Here is a 25,290-nt window from a genome sequence, read left to right as displayed (position 1 = left end):
TTTTGGTACTGAGAGTAGCTCAATCACATTTCCATTCTTTCTTTTGTTGTAAGGTGACATGATGTTGTCCCCTCCATAGTCAGAGCACTGAGGACACAGTATGTGATTTGTGGTTCCTCTACGCAATCAGGATTACCTGACATTCCTCAGGATTTAGTCTGAGTCATTGAGAGTAGGACCAATGGTTTAACAAGGAATGCAGTTCAGGGCTGTTACTGGGATATATCAGTGAATTTCCACCAGAGTGCAAGTTTATTATGAGAACTGTTGTTTCTCTCTTGGATATTTAACTGTTATCTGTTCAAATTTAGTATGGCAATGTGTATACTTGTTTACTGAGGTAGAATTCTATGACATGGCCCTGCGTGAGATGAAAGCAAGGACACTGAGCCACCTGTTTACTTTGAAGACCTTGTCTGATGGATTTCACCTCATAAGGATTACACTGCTCCTTGACTTCTATACAGACTGCTGGGAAACAGGACAACACCTCACTGATTTTAAAGCAAAGCTGATGGTCACCGTTGTTTTTCACTCCTGTTTTAAATCAACAATGCCAAATTGCAGTTCCTGCTGTGGGATGGTCTGTATGTCAAGTGTGTTGCTGATTGGTCAGTAAATAAATCACTGATTGGCCATTGGCTAGGCAGGAAATATAGGCGGGACAAGGAAAAGAATTCTGGGAAGTGGAAGGCTGGGAGAGGGACACAGCCAGCCGCCATCAGGACAAGGAAGATGTAAGGTACGAGTAAGCCATGAGCCATGTGGCAAAGTAAAGATTAATAGAAATGGGCTAAATATAAGAGTAAGAGCTAGACAATAACAGGCCTGAGCTAATGGCCAAGCAGTTTAAATAATGTAAGAGTCTATGTGTTTATTTTATAAGTGGGCTCTGGGACTGGCGGGACTTGGTGGTGGGAGCTGGAGAGAAATTCTCCAGCAACAAATGGCGTCCAACGTGGTGGCAAGAGTTTCCACCTAAAAACTTAGAAAAAAGATTCTAAAACGGACCTAAAACAGCTTCCTAATTGTCTCTCTCAAATAAGCGGCAGCTGCCGGTTTGAGCTACTGGCCTACTGGCGGGTTCCTAGTGTGCACTCTCGACCTGCAGTATGGTAGGAATGAGGCCTCTGCAAGTAGCACATTAAACTATGTGATGGATTTAGCCTTTGCTAGTACAAAACAAAAAAAGAGGTTTCTGGGCTACACGCTACTTTGGTAAAAGTGTAGACCCACTATTTATGAGAGTTACGGCTCCCAGAGCTGGCGGAAAGCGGACCACCGCCATATTGGGAAGCTGAAGTGGGCGGAGCCAGCAGCCACTGCGCCATTTCAGGCTTAGAAGGCTACAGTTTAAAGCAATAGGCTCATGCTAATATAAAAAAATAAGCCACGTAAAGATGGCTACCACACAAAGAATCTGGATTATGTTCTCTTTGATATTCGTAACTGCAGAAAAACATTTGATTGTAAAAGCTGTTGAGTTATGCCAAAATGTATATTTTAAAGGTACCTTGACTTCAAAATTTGGATATAAGGATATGTTGCTTTGGAAAAGAGTCTCTGCTCTTGTTTCCACAGAAAGCCAGAGACTATGGATTTGTTCCAGATTAAGATACATCAGGTTTGACCAGCCAAGACCCCCTGAAAGGTCTCCAATGACACCATGGCCCAGATGATTCAACATCCAGAATGGTTTCAAGGCAACTGGCTCAGACGATACAGCCTCATGGACTACTCCATGATCCTAAAATTTTCTTTCTATCTCCAGAAGATACAGCGCCCCCCTCCAGCAGGAAATAATAAGAAAAGCTACGCCCAAATTCCCAAATATACCAAGCTGGCTTTAGAGATGGAATTGGCTCACTCCCCCTCTAAACCCAGACATATTGCTCAAAAAAAAAAAAAATGGTTAAGAGATTCTTATGTCCCAAATCAGAAGAGCCCTCTGATATGGGACAGAGAAAAAACAATATTTTTATTTAAATCAGGTTGATTATAAATACAGTCTCTTTCTAAAGAAAAAAAGGGGATAATTTAGATATGATAGGATAAAAGGGTAGATTAATGAACCTACTTTTAAAGAATAACAACTTGTTTAAAATGTTTTACATTGCTATAGATTTTAGTTTATTGATACAAGTTTAAACTTAATTTTGTTATACTGTATATTTATATTTCTATTCTTGTTTGAGATATTATGTTTATGTAACTCATTTAAAATTATAATGGATAATTAAAAAATAGATTAATAGTTAGTCATCTATAATAATATTTGTAGCCATGTTAGTTAAGTCTTCTAGATGTACATAGATATATTTCAGATAGATAGGTAGTCTTCAAACACTTCAAAGACCTACAAAATATGGCATTTAAAATGTTTTAAAAGTTTAGACTTTTTGGACAATGAGACATGTCTGCTCCTGACAGCACCGATTTACTTCAGAGAGGAGGATGGGCATCGAAGACACTCCATACGGAGTTTATCTTCACCTTGACAAAAATAGCCATTTGGGCAAGAAACTGTTCTTGCCTGGACTGCCTGATCAACTGGACATGCAGGACCCATACAAAGATGACCACTGAACTTTGCTTGACAAAATGGTCCTTCAGGTTCCTGCTTTGCAGAGAAAACTGCCAGACATTCTACAGGACACAGAGAAAAATGAATAAGAGACTCTAGGCCTGTGGGCTGAAGACAGATGCCCCAACTTTACAAGAGAACTTTGAATGACTGTCCAGGCTGCCAGCTGTCTCTGTCTACCCTACAAGACTCCTAAAAGTTACTTATATCCTTCTCCATTTCTCAGGTAATAGTATATCCTTCTGAGGTCTTTGATATGGTTAAAGACTAGATACTTACAATTTTCCTTAATTATAATAAAAGATAAGTTAGATATAAAACCTTAAACTTACAAATATAAGATAGATAGGATCTCTTCTTTAATATTGTAACTGTAATTCTTGCTTGATAATTGTTTTATTATATGTAATTTTACTATGTTAAAATTAAAACCTTCCTTTTTAAGAAGAGAAAAGGGGAAGTGCTGTGGGATGGTCTGTATGTCAAGTGTGTTGCTGATTGGTCAGTAAATAAATCACTGATTGGCCATTGGCTAGGCAGGAAATATAGGCGGGACAAGGAAAAGAATTCTGGGAAGTGGAAGGCTGGGAGAGGGGCACGGCCAGCCGCCATCAGGACAAGGAAGATGTAAGGTACGAGTAAGCCATGAGCCATGTGGCAAAGTAAAGATTAATAGAAATGGGCTAAATATAAGAGTAAGAGCTAGACAATAACAGGCCTGAGCTAATGGCCAAGCAGTTTAAATAATGTAAGAGTCTATGTGTTTATTTTATAAGTGGGCTCTGGGACTGGCGGGACTTGGTGGTGGGAGCTGGAGAGAAATTCTCCAGCAACAGTTCCTTTCATTGATAACTTTTAATCATGGTGCTTAACTTGGGATTGATGAGTACTGATCCATCCTCTTATCCTTAATGCTTAAGCATCTTCCTAACACAGGGAGTTAGGCTGTCCTACTTTAAACCAATGAACCATATGTGTCCTCAAGGCTCAATTCTTCCTGACCATGCACAAAAATTGGCTAGTGTTGCTTGAAAACATCTATGTTTGCAAACCTTGCTGTGTAGCAAAGACTAGAGGTCAAATATTGAAATGTGATCCATAATCTCAACTGTGTGAGGACAACCTATGTGAAAGCAGAATGCATTCAAAATCATTTGATTGGGTCAGTGAAAACACTGAGTTATACATAGGTATGGTTCATAATGAGAAAAAATTCAAAGAATGAAAGTTTGTAAGGTTTGAGAGGACAGAAAAGGTAGAATTTTGACAAGGGATACTACTGAAGTGTCCTTTAGGTTCTTCACATGTAGGAGAGGTCAGTGATGTTGCATGTGGTGTCTCTGACGTCGGTGCCTTACTTTCTGTAGTTTGCCTTAAGTCTCAGATACCAGTTTTTCATAGTTCTATACCAAGGACTTTGTAATAAACATGGTCTCCTATTCTCAGAGTTCCGTTTTTTCTTCCTTTTGGTGTTCTCACTACTTTTCAGTTCTTATCTGAAATTCTTGTAGGTAATAAAATTTGTCCTCATTACTACCTACCCTTTAGTAAGCAGTTATTGCCTTCATCCTATTTAGAACAGTCGCTAGTGTAATTCCCAGGAGCTTCAGCAAATCCTGTGTGGCACTGACAGTGATGTTAATTGGATGACTTTATCATTTAAATCTTAATCACATTACTATTTGGATATAAAAGACAGTGATTATATTCTTATTAAATCATAGGATGGATAAATAAGGATAAACTCCCAGGAGTACAGGTCTGAATACTCCAGTAAGAATTGTTCTGAAACTCACCACTTGTGAGATAATATTTGGCCTTCTAATCTCAGGAGCAATTCTAACAAGAATTGAAAATACAAGAACAAGATGTAATCTTTCTTGGTAATTTATGAAAGCATTGTCCTAAGACATGCAGGGGCCGCAGCAGCATATGTACAGAAAACTAAGCTAAGAACACAATCTGATAACTTCTCCTTGCTGCTAATTCTACCCGGGGCCTTCACCTATAACCATTATTCCAATCTATCAGCACTGAGACAGCAGTCTTATTCCTGAATTAGCTTTTTCACCCCTGGTCTTCAAACAAATACAGCCCACCTCTAGCTAAATCATACATAATCTTATCTGTACAATAATCAGTGATTTTTTTCTTTCCATGAAAGTCTTACTTCACATTACCCCCCACTTACACACTGTGAACATCTCAGCACTGTCTAGCTCTTTAAATAAATTGCTTTGGGTTAATACCTGTTGATACAATTCAGTCTCAGCCTACTCACACTGGAGCCTTGATTGTCTCAGAAAATACTTGTCCAGTGATCATTGTAAACAAATGTTATTTCCTGTACTACTGCCCACATATTTATATATCTAAAGGTGTAGTCAGCAATTATTAAACTGTTTTTCCACTTGTTTTATTAAAATCCAGACCCACCAACCAAAGAACTATGTATCTTCTTTTCATCAACATCCCTTTCTCTTGGTTTAGTGCCCCCTGGTGATATCAGCCCATGCAGCTGAACCACAAAACATCCAAACTCAAGAATGTTTTCCATTATTCCCACTATAAATGCTGACTACTTTTCATATTCAAGTTTTCTTTGTTTATTTAAATTCAGAATCCATCTACCATTGCTGGGCCTTGGTATTTTTGACTCAGACACTGTTGTGAGATGATATTAATATACATGAAAGTGCGGAAGTCTCTGCATTGGTGAGACAGAACACTGCAAACTGCAAATGGGAGCTATGCGGATGAAGGTATCCAACACTGCCATGCTCCTGTGCATACTCACCTATTGTCGATGAACTTTGAAGTGTCTTTGCCTCACCCAACCTATAGCATGAGATATACTGGAAATTTTTTTGTTCTAGTATTTGATTAAAATATCATGGCCAAAAAAATCAGTAATAAAATTAAACAAAAGATAACTATTGAGAAATAGGAGAGTTCATAGTATTGAATTATAAATAGAAATCTTACTCATAGCTAATAATAATTGACTTGAGTAATGAATATATTGAGACATTATCGTATGATTTTTCTAGTGTGGTGTTTTTCTTTATCAAATCATACCTTATTAAATAAATTTGACATTAAAACTTAAATCACTCAGTGAGACATAGCTAACTTTCAGGTGAGGGAAAGTTTTGATGGGTAGAAAAATCCTCTCAGTTGTTCACTCCCTAGTTATTGGGACATATGACCTCACAGTGTGGAAAGAAATGGTTATATATATTTAACATAAAGATCGTGAGATGAAGACATTATCCTGGATGGCTCAGAAAGATCAGATGCAATTACATACTGAAAGAGTCATGTAAACATTGCCTCCTAGAATTTCCTGAGGAGAGAAGACCTGATGACAGCATCTTTACACCAGCAAAGCTATTTCAATAGTCCTAATGTCAGACCCACAAGATGACTCTAAGCTTGCATTGTTTAATTCTACTTTCTTGGTGTTACTTTCTTAAAGGGGTCAGAAGAAATGATACAATGTTGAACAAGTAAATTCAGATAATTGACAAGAATAACTTAGGCTATAATTATGGATAGAAACAGGCCCTGAAGGGTGACAGTGAAGATAGCTCTTCGCTATATATCTGTGCTCTCACACTACAAGAGACAGGAAATATGGAAATATGGAAGTTTACTTTGTATATGTGATTATCCCTCTCTGTGCATTCGTGTGGATGTATATGTGTGCATGTGTGTGTGCATGTCTGTTTATGTATGAATGAGTGTAGTCTATGTATATGTATATGTGTGTGTAAGTGTATAATTGTTTGTTCACATGTGTACATGCATGACTATGTATATGTGCATGTGGGTATATTTATGTACATGTATAAGTGTTAATGTGTAAGTTTGTTTTCATTTGAATTAATGCATATGCATGTGTGTGCACCTGTATGTGCATGTTTGAATGTGTATAAGCTCAGGTATGTCTATTAATATCCATATCATTTATGTGTATACACACACACATATATGTGGATGGATGTGTGTGTGTTCTTATGTGTGCATGTATATATGAATACCTGTGTGTATGAGTGGGTTTTGAATGTATGTATGAGCAAGTGTGAATGTGTCTGTGTTTTGTGTGGTTTATGTGTATATGTTTGCAAGTATTTATGTTTGTGCATATTTTTGATTAGTTTTTTGTTTATATTCCTTTGAAGATAGGCTAAAATATTGTTTTGATCTAAAGCTATGAAATTTAAAAAATACTGGATGTGTGTTGTGTCCAAGGAAGAAACTTGTGGGATGTTCATGATTTGCTGTGGTCTTTTCCTTTTGCCTAGGTGCCCCTGAAATGATAATGATGGGTTATGGATCAAGTGGGGTGGAGGGAAGAAAGAGAAAGGAGAAAATTATGTAATTATATTTTAATTTCTTAAATTAAAAATATTATTTTTTATCAAAATGGATACTTTTATTGAAAATAGATTTTTAAATAATAAGTCCTGATTATGGTTTCCCCTAATCAACTCCTCCTAGTTCTTCCAAACCTCCCCTCCCACCCAGTTCCACCTACTTTCTTTCTGTCATTAGAAAACAAGCAGGCTTTTAAGTGACAATAATAAAATAAATAAACAAATGAATAAACAACAAACACATTGGAATAAAACAAAATAAACAGACAGAAGAAAAAGAGCCTAAGAAAGGATATAAGAAGTAGATATGGATATAAAGACACACTTGTTAGCACACTCAGGAATTCCATAAAAGCTTGATAATCTATGCTTTCCACTTGTGATAGTTAATATTGACTGGATTTAGAATTATCTAGGAGACACACCCCTGGACATGGCAGGGAGGCTATTTCTAGAGAGGTTTATCTGTGGAGGGAACCTATACCAAATGTACACAGCACTGAATCTTGTCTTGCAATGAATTAAAAGGAGAAATCAAACTGGAGCCAACATTCGTCTTTGTCTGCCTTCTGACTGTGGACAAACTGAAAAGATCATTAAAAGAAGCTGGCTCCATGCTGTTTTGCTTTGTTTTGTTTTGTTTTGTTTTCTGCCAACCCTTCAAGCCTCAATGGCCTGTGTGAGAAATAAAGCCGTTGAGAATGTAAAGATGGCAGAGTAAGGACTTCAACGAAGTCTTCCAGGAAAGCAATGGAACCACTGGAAGTTTTGATAAAACAAACTTTCCGAAATTATGAAAATTAATCCGAGATATAACATGCTCTAAAAATAAGTTAGAGTTTGGAGATAAGAGGATCTCTGTGGAAAAAGTAAGATTATGATGTTTGAATTTGGGTGACAACCTTCCCTCCCTCTCCAACTCTCAGTTAAGCTGAAATCTGATGACTTCAGACCCAAAAAAAGGGGAAAACAGCATTTCTTTGGCTGAAGAACAGTGAGATTTGTAGAGGAATTCAGCATCCTGCTCTCTGAGATTATTTTACTATTTGACTTAGCTTTCAGTTCCCCCAAACTCCCTTCTCACAGAGTATTTTATTTGACCCACTTTGAACTCTCTCTGTATATGAAAAAACAAAAACAAAAACAAAAAAAAGCAAAAAGCAAAAAACTGCTGATAGTTTAGTCGGCCATAATTGTTTCACAGCACAGCGAGGAAGTTTAAACACCAACTGGACGGAACTCAACCCGGACCAAAACTGATGGGAAGATGAAATCCCAATGTTTTCATGGTGTCCTGCAGCATGGTGGCATGTTCTTCAGATGTTAGAGCCCAGTGTCAGCAGCCCCATCACTTTTGGAAGAACATTCTAGAGTGTCCATCTGATACCCCTCACTGACCTTGATGTCCTATGCAAGAGGGAAGCAGAGGACAAGGCAGATGGGAGATTTACAAGGTGTCCATGACATGCAGCAACAGACATGGAAGTCCTTAGTCAAGTATCCAATTCTTATCAGTTAAAGTATTTGCAATGATTAACTGGCCTCTATAACTTTCTGGCTACATTTGGGGAATATGCACATAGTATTTCTGGTCTTCTAAATCTATCAATGCCCTAGTGAGGGTGAAATTCAGCCATAATGATGCAAAGAACAGAGATCTGCTTTCCCTAAAGTCACATTATTTTATATTCCCAAATCATACAGAAATAACAAAGAATTCAAAATACATTCTGTCCGAGACTGCAAAATTGGTGCAAATCCTAGGCAAATTCCTAGGCAAACTTTAAGTTGCTATTGTAAATACATTAAAATTGCTAAAGATAACTGACTAAAGATTAAAAGTTAAGTTGAAAGTATTGTGTATTAAAAAGTACTGATAGTGAAATTATTGTTTTTAAGATCTACTTGGCAATCTTGGACTAGTTGACAAAGAAGAGTACAGTGCATATCACACTTTAATTATACATCATTAAGAGTTAGCAGCTCTCCTGATACGATTAGTAACAAAGCAAAGTGCTGTGGAACAATCTTTTGGTACACTGTAAATGTATATTACACTCACTGGTTAATAAAGAGCTGACTCACCAATAGCTAGGCATAAAAAGTTAGGCAGGACTTGCTGACAAAAATACAGTATAGGGTAGAAGAAGGCCAAGTCATCAGGAGATGCAGAGGAAGCAGAAGATGAACATGCAGTACTGAGATAAGGTACCAAGCCATATAGACAAAAATGTGAGTTAACTTAAGATGTAAGAGCTAGTTAGTAACAAGCCTAAACTCTCAGGCAAGCATTTATAATTAAAAATAAGTCTCTGTGTGATTGTTTGGGAGCTAACCAGTAGTCTTGACTAGAAACTCTACCAACAACAAGGATCTTGACACCATCCTGATACCCAGCATGAGTATCATACTGTAAATCTTGGCTAAGGAAATATGACAAAAAGGGAGTTAAAACCTTCTGGTGGATAAGGGGAAATAATACTGTCCCTGTCTGCAGATGCCATGACCATCTGGGTAGAAATCCTGATGGAACAAAATGATAGTCCTGGGACTAAGTGATTATAGCAATATTGAAGGGTGTAAAGTAGTTGTACAAGGGTCACTCTCTTTTATGCCATCACTGAACTAATAGGAGGTGAAATTAAAATTGCTTTTAAATCAAGATCCAAAAGTAAGAGATACTTAGGTAGACTCCTGTGATGGCTATTCTTGGCTGTCGACTGAATCTGAAATTAACACCTCAAAATGAAGGGCATTCCTGTGAGACAATTTTCTTAATTTGAAGTGAGAAGATCTATTTTTAATCTGGATCTATGATGCAGTAAGACACACACACACCTTTAATCTAGATATTTTGAGCTGGAAAAACACACCTCTAATCTGGGCCACACCTTCTATTGGAAGCCTTTATAAAGATATGGAAAAAAGCACCATTTTCTCTTTTCCTGCTTGCTCCTACCTTATAAGCAAGTGCTTCTCTTCACTGGCATTGGAGCCTACTTTAGGATTCCAGCATCTACTGAAGACCAGCTGAGACATTCAGCCTTGTGAACTGAGCAACTACTGGATCCTAGGACTTCCCATTGATACTCAGCCATTTATGGATTAGCTGAACCACAATCTGTAAGTCAGACATTCTAAAAAATCCTCTTTATATAAATATATATTGATTCATTATATAAGTTCTGTTTCTCTGAGAACCCTGACTAATACAACATCTAAAGTGTATATAAAGTCTATGAAAGAAAAACAACAAAACAGAATACAAAAAATATGAGCAAGAACATATAACATTTATAAACACAAATAAAACTTTGAAAAACATATTTCAAAATAGAAAAATGCACACACTCTGCCACCATGCTTGTGATACAATCAAGGGTGATCCTTGCCAGATTCTTCACTTTGCTGTGGGAATTCCACCTCATGAAAATGTTCATTCACTAGAATTTAGGAAGTTACCTTTCTGCACACTTTGAGAATTTGAATGTAGTTTGGATATGGTGTGTTATATTTCCAAAGCACACTGTCATCCATCCTGGATAATGGGAACTGTATGAAGATCAGATGGTTGACAAGTTGGGCCTGATTTAGCCACAACACTGGCTTTAAATTTGGTACAGAATGTGAAAGTCTGTGATTAATGACTAAATTCAAATCATTGTTGGTTCCAGGTTATTGCAGATACATTTAAAGTTCATTGTTCATAATTTTAAAATTACCACAATAAAAAAATTTAAATTTTCATCTTTATTTTATACTTCCTGTATCAGAAAATTTTATCACATTTTGCTCATCTGTTTATCTATTAATCTATTGTCCATTAGCTATGTGTCACCTATTTTGCTATCACCACCTCTCTCTCTCTCTCTCTCTCTCTCTCTCTCTCTCTCTCTCTCTCTCTCTCTCTCTCTCTCTCATAATCTATTATCTATCATGTTTCTACACATGTATCTACTTACTATTTATCTCCTACCAAGTATCATCTAGCTATCTAGCTATCTAGCTATCTAGCTATCATCTATCTATCTACATATCATCAATCTATCATCTATCTTTCCATCTATCTACCTATTTACCTACCTATCTCCATCATCTAGGCATCTGTCTTTATAAAGATCACCCAGTATGTTTATTTCTCAACTATTTGTAGAAAAGAATAATTTCTGTTGAATATCACATTATATTACAACTCCTCTTGTGTGAAATCCTCCTCTCAAACCTGTTATGGTCTTCTTTTCTACTATTCCTCTTCAAAGATACAGCCTCCCAGAGCCTGACTTTCCACATCTAACACTACAGTCATGTTTGTGATCTCTTGTTATAAAATGAGTCCAATTCAAAATAACATGAGCTGTGGTTTGTTCAGAACAGAGGAGTGTTTGGTCAATAGAATGATTTTACTCTGGTGTCTTGTTGTTCTTGAAATATCACCTTTAGGGGTTAAAACTTTCTCTTGATTTGAGAATGTTCTTATAAAGAGAGCCCTCATGTGTATGACAAAAGAACACACTGTGTAACTACTGATCCTATTTTCAAATCAATTCTTTAATTTTGATCTGACATTGCAAATAACCACTTTCATTTTAATTAAGCTGACTTTTAATTCTCCAGCCTGGCCTTACTATAATTAATCTAATAAAATAAAGACAGAAATTCTCTTTTCAAACAAATCTTTAGAAAAAAATATGCTTCACGATTGCATTACCCACTGGTCTTTGCAATTGACAGCACATGAAAGTCAAGTGCCTCTTCAGCCCTCAGTTAAGTTATTGCTCTGACACTAAGAGGAGAGATTTCCTAAGGATTCCTAACAGCATGAATACATTTATAGACAGAAATGATCTGGCTTTTCTGTCTCTTAGATGAAGGACTAAAAATTCATTAGTTTCTGTGTGACTGAGTTTTATGACCTCCTACTGAAAGCAAGATGGTTCAACAACCCACATTTAGTTACCTCAAATGATATAACTACATGGTTTTGGGTTTTTTGGCTTTGTGTTTTAATAGAAAATTTAAAGTCTGAAATGCAATAAATAAAACAAATTCACCTTAATCAGTGACTATTTTGAGAATCCTTTCCTTTTCCTAATTTCCTGTGAAGTTCATTTTTTCTCTCCAGAAAGGCCAGAATACCTCTCCTGCAGCATCCTCAGAGCCTCCCAGTGTGGTTGGTGTGGGAGCTCACAGAGGTTTCCTAGTAAAATCTGAGCTTGCTTTACCCAGCAGGGCTGCATAAGGGGATAGATTGACCACATGCGTGATTACCAGGTGTTTGGAAGGGTCTGCACTTGGCTGTGCTGGGCAGGGGTCTTTTGCTCCACCCCATGGCACTTTTATAAATAGCCCTTTAGAAGAGACAGAAGGAGCTGGTGGGTTTTGACCCAGGCCCTCCTGAGGTCCTCTTGTGTTTTTATCTATCTCTCCCCCTCTATATTTCTATCTAAATATTTCTCACTTCTCCCTACTCAAGAGTACCCTGGGGGGAAAAGTGGGCAGGTCTCCCACAGGTTGCCTTCACCTAAACACTAGGGTGAGACAAAATAACAACAGAGAGGAATAAAATAAAGAGAACATACAAAGTTTACATGGAATTTCTGTGGATCCTCTCTTCCCATTGTTTCAGGGCAGCTGTGATGCACCATGTGGCAGGCCTGCTGTGCCATGTGTTAGAGGGGAAAATCTGCATTCTAGTGCCAGCACAAGCCACATGCCAGACTGGACAGGTGTTGTGGTCACCTGAGCCCTTTTGCAATAATGGGATCACCAAATGTAAGGTGTCCCCAACCTAGTGACATCTCATTTCAGCATATTCTGTTTTTATAACTTTTACTTAAACAAATTAAGATTTGTGTATTGTCTCCATGTAGAACATGGTAGAAGTCTAGTAACCTCTTGTACATTTGCAGTATATCTTGAACTTGAGAAGACAGCAATAAGTTCTGTCTGTAGTAAAAAGGGTTTCCTCATGAGTGATATTCAGGGGCTGAAACTTTCCTGTCCTTCAGAAACATAAGAATGTAATCAAGCAAAACCCATGGAAATGCTGGAAAATCATTCTCTCCCCATGTGTAGGTAAAACTTCACTATCCATGCACACTGATTTATAAGTTCTTTTATTCAGCAATAACTTACCCTGTGTTTACTTATAACTACTGCACGTTTACTAAGGACCAGGTCTGATTATCACTGAGCAATGTTAGCAGTCCTTCGAGCTGGCCATAGGCCAGGAAATTAATCTGCTCTGTGCTGAGCCAGGGAGATGGCTCACTGGATAAAAATCTCGCTACATACAAGACTGATGATTCGAGTTTCTCTCCTGAGACACGTGTGAAAAGCCTGCTGTCATTGTAGGCATCTGTAATCTCAGTGTTCCTATGGGGAGATAAGAAATGGAGACAGAGGAATTGGCTGGAAGCTCCCAAGCCAGGTAGCCTGGGGCACACAGGGTAACAGAAGCAAGGAGAGACTCTGCTTCATCAAGTTGTTCTCTGGCCTCCATTTGCACACAAGGCACACAAATACCAGAACACACACACACACACACACACATACACACACACACACACACACATGTACATACCACAGAAAAGGATTAAGGACACAGTGTGATGATGCAATTAGAGCTTCGTGTTTGACATGTGAATATGAGGGACCTGGCAGATATCATGCACATTCCGTTAGCTTCCTTTAGCTGTAGCACATTATCAAAAATTTAGTACTTGTTAAAATAACACAAATGTGCTGTGTTATCTTTGTGCATTTCAGAAGCCTCGCTGTGATGTTTTACAATTAATATTCTACTGATCTGGAAGAAGTTTGCTGAGGGATATCTGTGTATTGTGATTCATTGAACTTTTTACATGTACTTATTTTTACTTTATAGCATACTTAAATTAGAAGTATCAAACTGATTTGGGCATAATTTAAAACATGTTACTGTGTTAGTATCTTATTAACAAAATACTTCAAAGTTAATGCTTACATTTTATGCCCCAAGCAAACACATGTTCTTACAGTTTTTATGTTTGAATTAGACAAGAGTGTTATGAAGCTACAGTAAAAGTGACAGAGGGACTGACTCTTTTCAGGAAGTTGAAAGATAGGGCTCCCATTTTCCTTTGCCTGCCATAACCTCTACTGGTGGCTATGGGCCTACAGCAGCTTCCTGCCTTTACTGTTAGCACTGGCTGAACAAGTTTCCACACTGACTCCCTGTGATGTGATCTCTTCCCACCCAATTTTTCTCCATATGAAGACTTATGGTTGTAACAGTGACATCAACTATCTCCACTTATAGCTACCTGCTTTTCTGGTTAGTTCTGAAGTTGATGCAGCATAAGTGTCACCTGGGAAGAAAGAACCTCAGTTGAATTGTGTCTATCACATTTGCCTTTGGCAACATCTGTGGGATTGTCTTCTTTATTGATGTGTACTAAGCCCACCATGCATAGTAAAGTCCCTAGGTAGTATGTGTCAATTTCATCTTTGAAGAAATTTTAATAATTTGTAATAAAGACAGTCAATGGACCAGCATTCTACTAAGTTCAGAACCCCACAAGGAATAGTGTTGATCTTTTACCTGAACACTTGCCTTGACCTAGTGGTCACTATGGATACAGAGCCCTACTGAATTGCCCCTGTTAGAGATACCCAGGCTTCCTCTTGTATCATGCATGTGGTGTCAGGCTGCTTGTATTGTGTTCAGAGAGGAGAGTTGTGACTTACTCAGAAGTAAAAACAGCTTCAGATTTATGGAAAGAAGTGTTGCTAATATGCACCTAGCACAGGCTAAACGTACAGAGTTGGGAAATGTTCCCTTATAATCAAGATGTTGGATGAAATCTGAATGATGAATCTTTTGTATAGCCATTTGCAGAAAGGAAACTTTTCTTAGGTGCAAGAAACAAGGGCATGTGGTGATATTCTCTGCCACTTCATTTCACTGTGCATTAGTTCATTTGCTCAGGTTCATTCATTTATAGTTTAGTTGGTACTCACACCATATCCTGTAAACCATCTCAGAATTGCCAGACTGTACACCCTCAGGGAATCAGATCTGAGAGTATGTAAAGCTGCTTTTTAGACACTATTGTCTGAAGTTCTGATTATGAGAAATGTGTTTCCTTCTATGTGGCTGGGTCACATGTCTGTGACACTCATTTATCATGGTTTACATTGATGTCTGGGTCACACAGCATCCCTTAATTCATGTTCAATTTCTCTCCATCTATCCTTCTCAAAATTGCATAAGTATGACAATAACACCACCAAGAAATTAAATTTGACTTTGGAATGACCTAATTTATTTCTCATGTTTCATCATGTATCTACCCACTCATTTGGAGAGTTAAAGAATAAATTATATCCTTAGTTCAAGTTCTAAGATGGAAAGAAACTACTCAAAATCAATACTTTCAAATGCAGAGTTAGAAACTTTACTTTCGTCACTTACCAGATTACCTTTAGATGATTTGGAACCTTGAAACTGAACTTGGGGCCACTATGCTTGATACTTTTTCTAGTGGAGGAGAGTTCTGTAAAAGTAAATGATACTGTGCTTTCTAATTTAGGATGATATAATTTTTGTGAGATAAAATGAAAGGGTCAGAAAATCATGTTTCCAGAAATAATGGCACTAATAATGCTCTGTGGTTGACATTTATAAAATTCTTTCCATTAGCATATTCTCATTGGACAAGTTTTTTGGTTTTATAATGATATTTCATTCTAGTATATTATGTACTTTTACCGTATCTATCCCACTTAATGCTCTTTTCCCCTGCACTGAATATTCCTCCCATCTTCCAAAAGAACTACATTCTACTTTCACATCATAGATAACCAAGGATAGATGGACAGATGTATAGACAGATAAATACTATTTTTTTTTTTTTTTTTTTTTTTTTTTTTTTTTGGTTTTTCGAGACAGGGTTTCTCTGTGTAGCTTTGCGCCTTTCCTGGAACTCACTTGGTAGCCCAGGCTGGCCTCGAACTCACAGAGATCCGCCTGGCTCTGCCTCCCGAGTGCTGGGATTAAAGGCGTGTGCCACCACCGCCCGGCTAAATACTATTCTTAAAGTGTGTTGTCATTATCCCTTTGTGAGTCAGTGTCTAGGTTCTCTGTTACTGAAAAATTTGACAATTTATTAGGGCATAGTTGGTACACAAAACTGTGCATATTTGATGTACAATATTTTTTGTTTGGATATGTGCACACACCAATAAAGCTATCACCATAATTAAGGTAATTAACGTATCCATTATCTCCACGATCCTTTTGGTGTCTTTGGGTTTTTCTGCATCTGTTTGAATTTACATAATTAGCAAGAATTCTATTTTCTTTGGTCTTTCAAGTACAAATACACTTGGTGAATTCTGGGTACTGTGTTGAACAAATTAGCTCTAGTCCTTGTTTATCTCAAAGTGAAAACCTTAGAGCATTTTGTTAAAGGAGAGAAACTGCAGTTGGTGTTGGCTAATCCTCCAAGGTGATACACCATACCCCAGGTCCCTGAACTCCCTGCCCATGGAGTCCTTGTCCATGCTAGGAAGAAGCCAAGTGCCCTGCTAAAGCTCTATATCATTAATAATAGAAAGATGCAATTTGGTCCAGAGAAGATGGTGACACTTATTTATCCTACTAAAAATTAAGCTTTTCTGGGTGTGATTGAGGGGGTAATTTTTTTTATATTATTTTACAGGAAAAATAGTGATGATTGGAAAAGAAGTAAAATTTTTCACAGTAAGCAACAGCTTTGAAAATAATGTAGTCTTGTATAAAAACAGATTTTAGCTTTTTTAAGTTTATAAGAAGACATGTGTGCCAAACATGACTATAGAGACAGAGCTGCTACTAGCAGCTGTCCACTCTCCCGGGGCACAAGGCAAAGACTCTCAGTCTCTCTGGACATGCCATCTCAGGTTTAGTGGAGAGGCCACAACTCTCCTTCATTCTTCACTTTCTCATTTGTGGGAACCATTTTCAAGACAATATATGGCAGTTTTTAGTCACTGTGGATCCCTAAACCAAATGGTAAATGTTCTTCCTATGACTACATTCTTGAGCTGAATTTAGATTTTCTCCTAACAAGTCTCTTGATTTACATCTTTGGATCGTCAGTGTCATACTCCAGTTGAGTTTAAAATATAATTTCAAGAAAACCTTCTTTTTCTTCATCGCTCCTCAGATAAATGGAAGGAGAATATTTACCTCTAAAATTAAAATATATACTGATGTGTGTGTGTGAAGGGTATAAATGTGCTGAAGTCTGCAAACAGGAAATGGAGAGTAACAATGGGTACAGTGGGTGACAGGGAACAGTGGAGGTTGAGCAGATGTTACATAGGACAGGAAGGTGGGGAGGGAGGGTCTAGAGTGAGCAGATGTGGCAGAGATATGAAGTGAAAGCTACAAAAGGAGTGCATTCCAAATGCTGTCGTGATGTCTGATGCCTTCCATCCTAATTCTTTTACATTGACCATGTTGCATTCTTCTGATCACATTGGACACTCATAGTTTGGGGACACAGCTCATCAGCTGTCTCTTTCAGGTGAATTTTCTGACTTAGTGTATGAGCCATAGCATTTTCTGCTTTATTCTTTTGTGATTATTCAGTATGTTATCTCTCTGCTTTTTAAATTTTCTCTTCTTCTGAAACATACATTCCATGAAACCAGTCAGATTAGCCTGTCCTAACTGTCATTGTATACCAGGTTCCTGGAGTTGTGCCTGATACACAGTCACTACTCTAAATACAATTACACTTCAATGCAGTCCAAAGGCCAAGGGGCTATCTGAACATTCCCACAATATGAAACAGCACTTGGAGGCTAGCTGTGGCTTGTAAAGCCATGAGGAGGAGATGAATTTGGTGATCACTTGGTGGCTTAAGGTGCAGATATAGTAGACTGAATGATAGGTTTGCATTTGTGATTTTCAATTTGGTAACTTGAAAGATTAAGATTGAGGCATAGTTTAATTACAGTTAACACTTCAAAAATATTATCTAAACACAGAGCAATATGTAAACAATTTAAAGCCATTAACCTTGAAAAGATGCTGGCACTTTTAAGGCTAAGCACAATGTGAGTGCTGCCAGTGATTGAATGGACTGTCCTTGCTGTTGATGGAACTTAATGCCACTAAAAGACCAGTATGTCAAATTTTAAATATTTTTAAAGATCATTTTATGTGTTTTGGTGTTTTGCCTGCTTGTGTATCTGTGTACCATTTGCAGGAAGTACCCTCAGCATCAGAAAGGGACACAAAATCCCCCAGAACTGGAATTACAAACAGTTGAGGGTCACTATGTGGGTGCTATGAACTGAACTCAGGTCTTATATAAGAGTATCTAGTGCTATTTACCACTGAGCCATCCCTCCAGCCCCCAAAGTCAGTATTTCAAAGGCTTGATATTAGTTGGCACATTGGAGAAGGTTGAAAGTGTTCAGGGTGGGTCTTGGTGGGAGGATGTAGGTAATTGGGAAATCTTACTTAATGGGAACTGTGGGATGCTGACCTCTCTCACTTTCTCTTTGTCTGTACCCAGTATCCATGTTTTTAAAGATTTATTTTTTCATTATGTATACAATGTTCTGCCTGCGTGTATATCTGAATTCCAGAAGAGGACACTAGATCTCATTGTAGATGGCTGTGAGCTACCATGTGGTTGCTGGGACTTGAACTCAGAACCCCTGGAAGAGCAGCCAGTGATCTCAACCTCTTGAGCTAGCTCTTCAGGGCCCCCCCCCCGCCAGTATCCATTTAACATGCAGCCTATTCCACCACCTCCTCCCTACCTTGATGGGCTGCCCACCACAAACCAAAGTAACAGGCTAATCAGTTGATAACAGACTGAAGCCTCAAAATTATGACTCAACATTAACTGTTCCCTCAGGTATGTGTTGAAGTGGCAGAGCTGGCTACCATCTCATTCACATTAAAGCAGCTCAGAAAAACATCAGGCACTCAGGGGTCACTAGCACAGGCATTTGCTTAGATTTGTTGTTTTGTACGCATAGGGTCCCAATCTGTAGCCAAGGCTAGTCTTGAGCTTTTAGTGAGCCTTCTCCTTAATAACAGTTATGTCTCCTATTTGAATTAGGTATTTGAGATGCTGCTATGAAGCTTGCTGTCTTTTTGTGTGTTTGTTTTTTGTTTTTTGAGACAGGGTTTCTCTGTGTAGCTTTGTGCCTTTCTTGGATCTCGCTCTGTAGACCAGGCTGACCTCGAACTCACAAAGATCTGCCTGCCTCTACCTCCCAAGTGCTGGGATTAAAGGCGTGCACCACCACTGCCCGGCATTTGCTGTCTTCTCTACATAATGGGTACACAAAGTGAAGCATGCAGGGATGCTCAGCTCCAATTCTAAACACTTATCTGCTTCTGGGAATGCTGTCTACCTCACCAAATATAAAATAATAACCATAAATATATACAAGTATTTCGAGTGGGTTTTCTTTTTCTTGTGAATGTTATGTCGCTCTCAGAACTCTGTATGATTTACTCAAAGCAGAGAGACTCACTCTTGGAACTTGAAAGCAATGACCTTAAAACACACTCAAGTACAACTTGAAAGTCTTGCCAGCTGTGACCACACTCAGTAGCTTTCCATCTTCTCTTTCTAAAGCTGCACAGAACACACACAGGACACAATGTGAGTTTCTGCTCTTTGTAAAGATTCCCCAGGTGTGTTCTTCTCCAGAGTGTTCCCCATTTCTCTCTGTCCTCTAAGTCCTTGGAGAGAAAACTGGCAGAACTCTAAAATATGTCAGTGTATGCTTTTCACACTCTCTTGAACTCAGTCATAATCATTTCGTTACTTCTTACGCTCTAGCTCTTAATGGAACAGAAACTGACAGCCCACCTGCCTGCTGGGGCTACTGCTGCTACCTGCATGTTCAAAACAGAACTCTCTGAAGGGAAGCCTGGAATTCCCATGTTTGTAAATCTCTTACAGGCCAATCATCTCTTTAAAAGTGTCACAGTTTCCTCTTCCCTAGGTCTCCTCTCCAAGGTCCTGCCTTTTCTTGCAGCACTGGCAGAGTCTTGATTTAGGTCAAACCCCCCTGCACAGACAGGCTTTCCTTTGAACTCCATTGACTGCCTAATCTCATTACTTTTGTAGATTTATTTTTACTTCCAGTTGTGTGTATGTGTGTTTTGTTCTGTGCTCCTGAGTATAGTTTAGTGCAGAAGCTAGACAAGAGCATTGGTTCCCCTGATGCTGGAGTTACAGACTGCTGAGTCACCCAACATGGGATCTATGAACCAAACTTAGGTCTTCTGCAAGAGCATTAAATACCCTTAACTGCTAAACCACCTCTCCTGCTCAGGCATGTGGATTTTATAATGTTACTTAATCCCTCTGGACATCATAAAATGTGGAGATTAGTAATACCTAAATCCTTCAATCATAATGTTTTCTACATTAAATACATAAAAAGTACTGTGAATATAATACAGCACAGAATAATTATATATAAACATTTGACCTCTGTGATATACACTGTCATTTCTATTGAAATCATCAGGATATCTTCTTCAGTTATAAAACAAAACAAAACTTATTCACCTTCAATTTGACACATCAAACAGATTGAAGCCATCCAAAGAGCAGCAGGGAAATGCTTGCTGAGAGAAAAGTCCCATGGACAAATACATACTCACTTCTCTCTCTCTCATCTCTCTCTCTCTCTCTCTCTCTCTCTCTCTCTCTCTCTCTCTCTCTCTCTCTCTCTCACATCTCTCTCTCCTCTCCCCACTAAGAATCTCAGCCTGGCCTGGAGCTCAGCCTCCTTAGCCCTGCGATTTCAGGCCATGTCTCCATGTGCAGCTTCAAAGAATTTTTAAGTTACGTTTTCACCCAGACAAATACTCTATTGTCTAAGCAACAATAAAAAATTCACATCAGAGCCATGAGTGGTACTGCCAGACAGAGTTGAGCACATTAATCTCTGCATGAGAGTGGGAATATAACTCCAAAACAAATGAGCAACAACAACAAAAAAACCATAATAACAAAAGAAGACTGCATTCTGTGGATCCCTTTCACTTTGTGCAAGTTGTATTTTATTCTTATAAATTTCTCTATGGTACATGGATATTTAAGTCTCTTTTGCTGGTGGTCAACACTCAGTTCCAGTGTAGTGGCTTTTCCAAAAGTCTAGTCAAAGCTACAATCTCAGGAATTCTCCACAGGCACTAACATTCTCCAATCTCTCTTTGTATGCCTTTCTTTAAAAGTGAGGTATTTCTGTGGATGTATGCTCTTAATGTGAAAGAATGCTCGCACATTTTTCAGCACATAGTTTTGTGAGCTCTGTCATATTTACACACATGCAGATATCATTCATACATTAAAGGCCTTCTGCTAATATCCAGAACTTTGCCTTAAGGTCATTTGCCAGAAAGCACTATCCTGTTGGCAAGATTTCTTCTAATATCTATTTATAGTTAGACATTGCTCACTCTAAATTTTGGTAAAGTCATACAGCAAACACATACTCAAAGACACACAAACACACACAGAACATACAATGACACACAAGCACATAAACACACACACACAAACCCAACTACACAAAGACGTACAAGTATACACACAAACACACAACAATATATAAATACACACATAAATGATAAATACAGCTACACAAAGATACACATTCATGCAAATATACATGTATGAACACACAAACACACAAACATGCAGATACAAACACAAAAATAGTTACACAAGCACATATAAAAACACAAACTCATATACACAGTGCTTGATATACTGTTGGGGAATTTTCTGTATTTGAAAGGAACACAATGTACAATTTCAATATGACATAGTCTATGAGTAACCAGAGAATCTTGTATCACGTGTGGAATCTGTTAGATTCTTCGATCAATATTATGTATTTAATAACACCCGCCTGTATATTGCTTATATTCGCTGAAATCCGTATATCTTTCTCACTATAAAACTCTCTAAGGTAAGTTCAAATACAAAATCTTAGGGAAGAAAAACACCCATAAGTTTCCTTCTGTATTTTCACTCATTGTAAGTGAATTTCTCATCCTGATTGCCCAGTCCTTATGAGATTTACACTCAAATATCTCACATGGGGTAAATCTCTAGGGTGGCTCCCAACTCCCACATCAAACTCACTGAAACAAGAGTGTGAAAGAGCAAAGCATCAATGGAGTAACCATAATGCTTCCAGGCTTTGTGCTAGTCATTTGGAGGGCATAGAATTCCCACAGCGCTTAATAATTCCTTGTGTGCCTGGGTAGATCCACTGCAAACCCAAGTGAACTGAAATGCCTAATTCTTTTGCCTGTCTTTGATACAGTATCTGCAGCATCTAGCAGGCTACACACTCTCCCTGATTCCACAGTATAGACACAGTGGAGGGATTCTTTAAAATTATCATTGCATTTATCTGGTATGTGTGAGAACTCTTGAGGTTATAAGCTTCTGAGCACATTCCTTCTCTCTGCAGACTCTCCAACAGAACTTTGACTATTAAGCAATGAACAGGGTAAAGCAGTTTCTCAGCCTATAGCAGTTCAAAATAAAAGCTAGAAAGAGAGTAGCTAGAAGGCCCGTTGGAGGCAGACTTTTAACAAAAAGCATTGTAAGTAACTGAAGGCAATTCAGATAAGGAGTCTCTTCCTGTCAGTTTCTTTATAATGGAAGGAGCCAAGCACTTCTCAGGGTTTTTTTCACAAGATGCTAACCTCACTGATGTTGGTGGACTCATTACCTAATTGGCTCCAGAAGGCTTCACTTAGTGCCCTCTTTTTGGTGAATTAGAGTCAAGGGATAGATAGACTGTAGTTGGTGCACAAGCATTCAGAATTCTGTGGGCTAATCTCTCGTTTAAAAGCAGCCAGTTTGCAGACTTACTTCACTGCACAATATTCACAGTATCTTTCTTTACGGACTCAGATATTCATGGGTTCTATAAGAAGAATATCTGAGCTCATGGTACCTGTCACTACAGAGCCCAATGAGCAGAGAGAAAAATTGAATCTCTAAGTCCAATTTATTCATAGTTAGTGATCTGAGAAGGCAATATATTTACACCCTAAAAATGGCTTTCCCTTTCATCTACAGATAGCAAACCTCCAGATAGGTAGAGATAAGCCAGCTATTCTAAAGTCCAGTCTTGCCCCTCTGGTAAGGTGGTCAACTGTGGTTGTGAGACTTTTTCTCTCTCATTATCATCTACTGTTCTCTTTTCTCATTTTATTATATGTGTGGTCAGGTGTCACATGAACTGCTAAGTATAGTTAGTGTTTCTCATACAACCTCAGACTGCTCCAGGGACTTCTGAATTGGGAGAGGATTTGAGTAGAACAAACCACTAAGAGTGTGCATGTGCTAAAGTAGCAATAACATACACCCCTGATTCCTTTCTACAGTATGGAGGTGGATCTACATAAGGGAGTTTGAACGTACCCCCATCCATTCCTCACCCCTCCTGCCCCTTTTCAGTTCCTTCAATAAGACACAGACACTCCTACTACAACATAAGTTACTTTCTCACCAAAGATTTTTAATAAGGTAAAACAATTTAATGGATTAATAAGTGCTTTCTCTAAATTATACCAACAAAGGAAGAATTTAATGCTTTAGTTATTTTTGGAATTACAGTGGAAAGATGTTTATAATATATGTCTACCAGTTTTGTAAATTAGTCTGTGCTTGCAGTGACTCCATGATTCATCTTAACAACTGATGAAACTGGAAAGAACCACTACTAATAATGACACTGTTTACAATACCTGGGTGAGCACCTGAGGGTCAGAAGCTACTTTTACTGTTTACACTATGTCCTATTGGTACAACAACCAATCAAATTAGAATTTACAATATGCAAATGTTTAACTCAAGAAGATTTGAGTTACATGAAGAAACAAGGACAGTTCTTTACAGGCAAAGGCAGAATTTGGGTGCCAGTTGCCATGTTTTTGTTTTTCATTGGTACCCACAATCTGTTGTGTTCTCATAATCCACTGACCAGCCCTCTGTGTGAGGTAAGCTGGCCAGACAGAACAAGAAGAACAGCTCCTGACCAGGTGAAGGCACAAACTGGGCAATTGAGGCCCTGGATCAAGCTAAGGCTGCTGTACCTGTAAAAATATAGTTTCAGGACCTTACTTATTATCCAAATATGGTGCCTTCACTCAGGCCAGGTGGTACAGTTTTGATGGATTAATTTCTTAGTCATAACTTTTCTTCCTCCTCCTCCTCCTCCTCCTCCTCCTCCTTCTCCTCCTCTTCTTCCTCCTCCTCCTCCTCCTCCTCCTCCTCCTCCTCCTCCTCCTCCTCCTCCTTTTCTTTCTTCTTCTTTTGCTTGCTTGTTTGTTTGTTTGTTGAGACATGGTTTCTCTGTGTAGTTTTGGTACCTGTCCTGGATCTCGCTCTGTAGACCAGGTTGGCCTCAGACTCACAGAGATCAACCTGCCTCTGCCTCCTGAGTGCTGGGATTAAAGGCATGTGCCACCACCGCCTGACCAGCTTCTCTTTTTTGTGTCTCTTGAAACTTTTAACCCTTCCATTTGGGTAAAAGTAGCATTTTCTTTTACAGGAGGACATGGAATATGATAAGTCTGAAAGCCTTTGGGTCAAACACAGAGGAAAGAAGAAATATATCACACTTCAATAGGAAGTCAAGTAATTCACAGAAAGTTCAATGAGGACAGAATTTAAGAGGCATTCAAGGAGGGTGAAAAGGGACCTTGGACTGGAAGCCATGACCAGGCTTTTGAGGAGATCAAGAGAACAAGAAAGCCAATCTTTTGATATAGGAGGTTCACAGGACTCCAAAAAAAAAATCCTGCCATTGTATTATTCTTCAGCAATTGAGAATAGTCAGTTGGACTGGACAGAAAACATAGAGCATAGAGTGCATTCCCACACATGAGAGAAGGACATGCATAAACTGTAGTTCACATGAGTGGCAGGTACAGGCTATCTGCATGGATCTCAGCTGCAGTGACTTGTACATGGTCTGCTGAACACCTGCCACAGGACTGTCTTCCAAGAAGGCAAGATCTCCATGTATGTCATTATCTCAAGGTCTCTGTTGAAATTCCAAGAGTCCCATTCTCTTATGTCCTGTTCTATCTTCTTTCACTCCACACTTTTTGTATTCAAATTCAGCTTGAATTTGTCAGAAAGAAAAACAATGCTATATATGAAACTGTGATTTTTGACAGATATACCATGGTAGATAATTAGTTTAGCATTTTGCCTTAAATAATACTTATGACTCTATAGACAAAAGTAGACAAAGAATGGGTCTATTATATACATAAAACAT

General features: G+C 38.4%; 1 long non-coding RNA gene across 1 annotated transcript in view; it reads left to right on the top strand.

Moving 5' to 3' along the window:
* Positions 1–24,834, top strand: part of LOC131902340 (uncharacterized) — a 31,064-nt gene extending 6,230 nt beyond the window's left edge. Inside the window, exon 3 of the long non-coding RNA XR_009377069.1 lies at positions 24,556–24,834. This is a non-coding gene — a long non-coding RNA (uncharacterized LOC131902340). The remainder of the gene's footprint in view (positions 1–24,555) is intronic.
* Positions 24,835–25,290: the final 456 nt, after the last annotated feature.

The sequence above is a fragment of the Peromyscus eremicus genome, chromosome 1, assembly GCF_949786415.1.
Source record: "Peromyscus eremicus chromosome 1, PerEre_H2_v1, whole genome shotgun sequence".
Classification (NCBI taxonomy): domain Eukaryota; kingdom Metazoa; phylum Chordata; class Mammalia; order Rodentia; family Cricetidae; genus Peromyscus; species Peromyscus eremicus.
The sequence above is the reverse complement of the archived record's forward strand: the minus strand, read 5'-3'. Positions and strand labels throughout refer to the sequence as shown.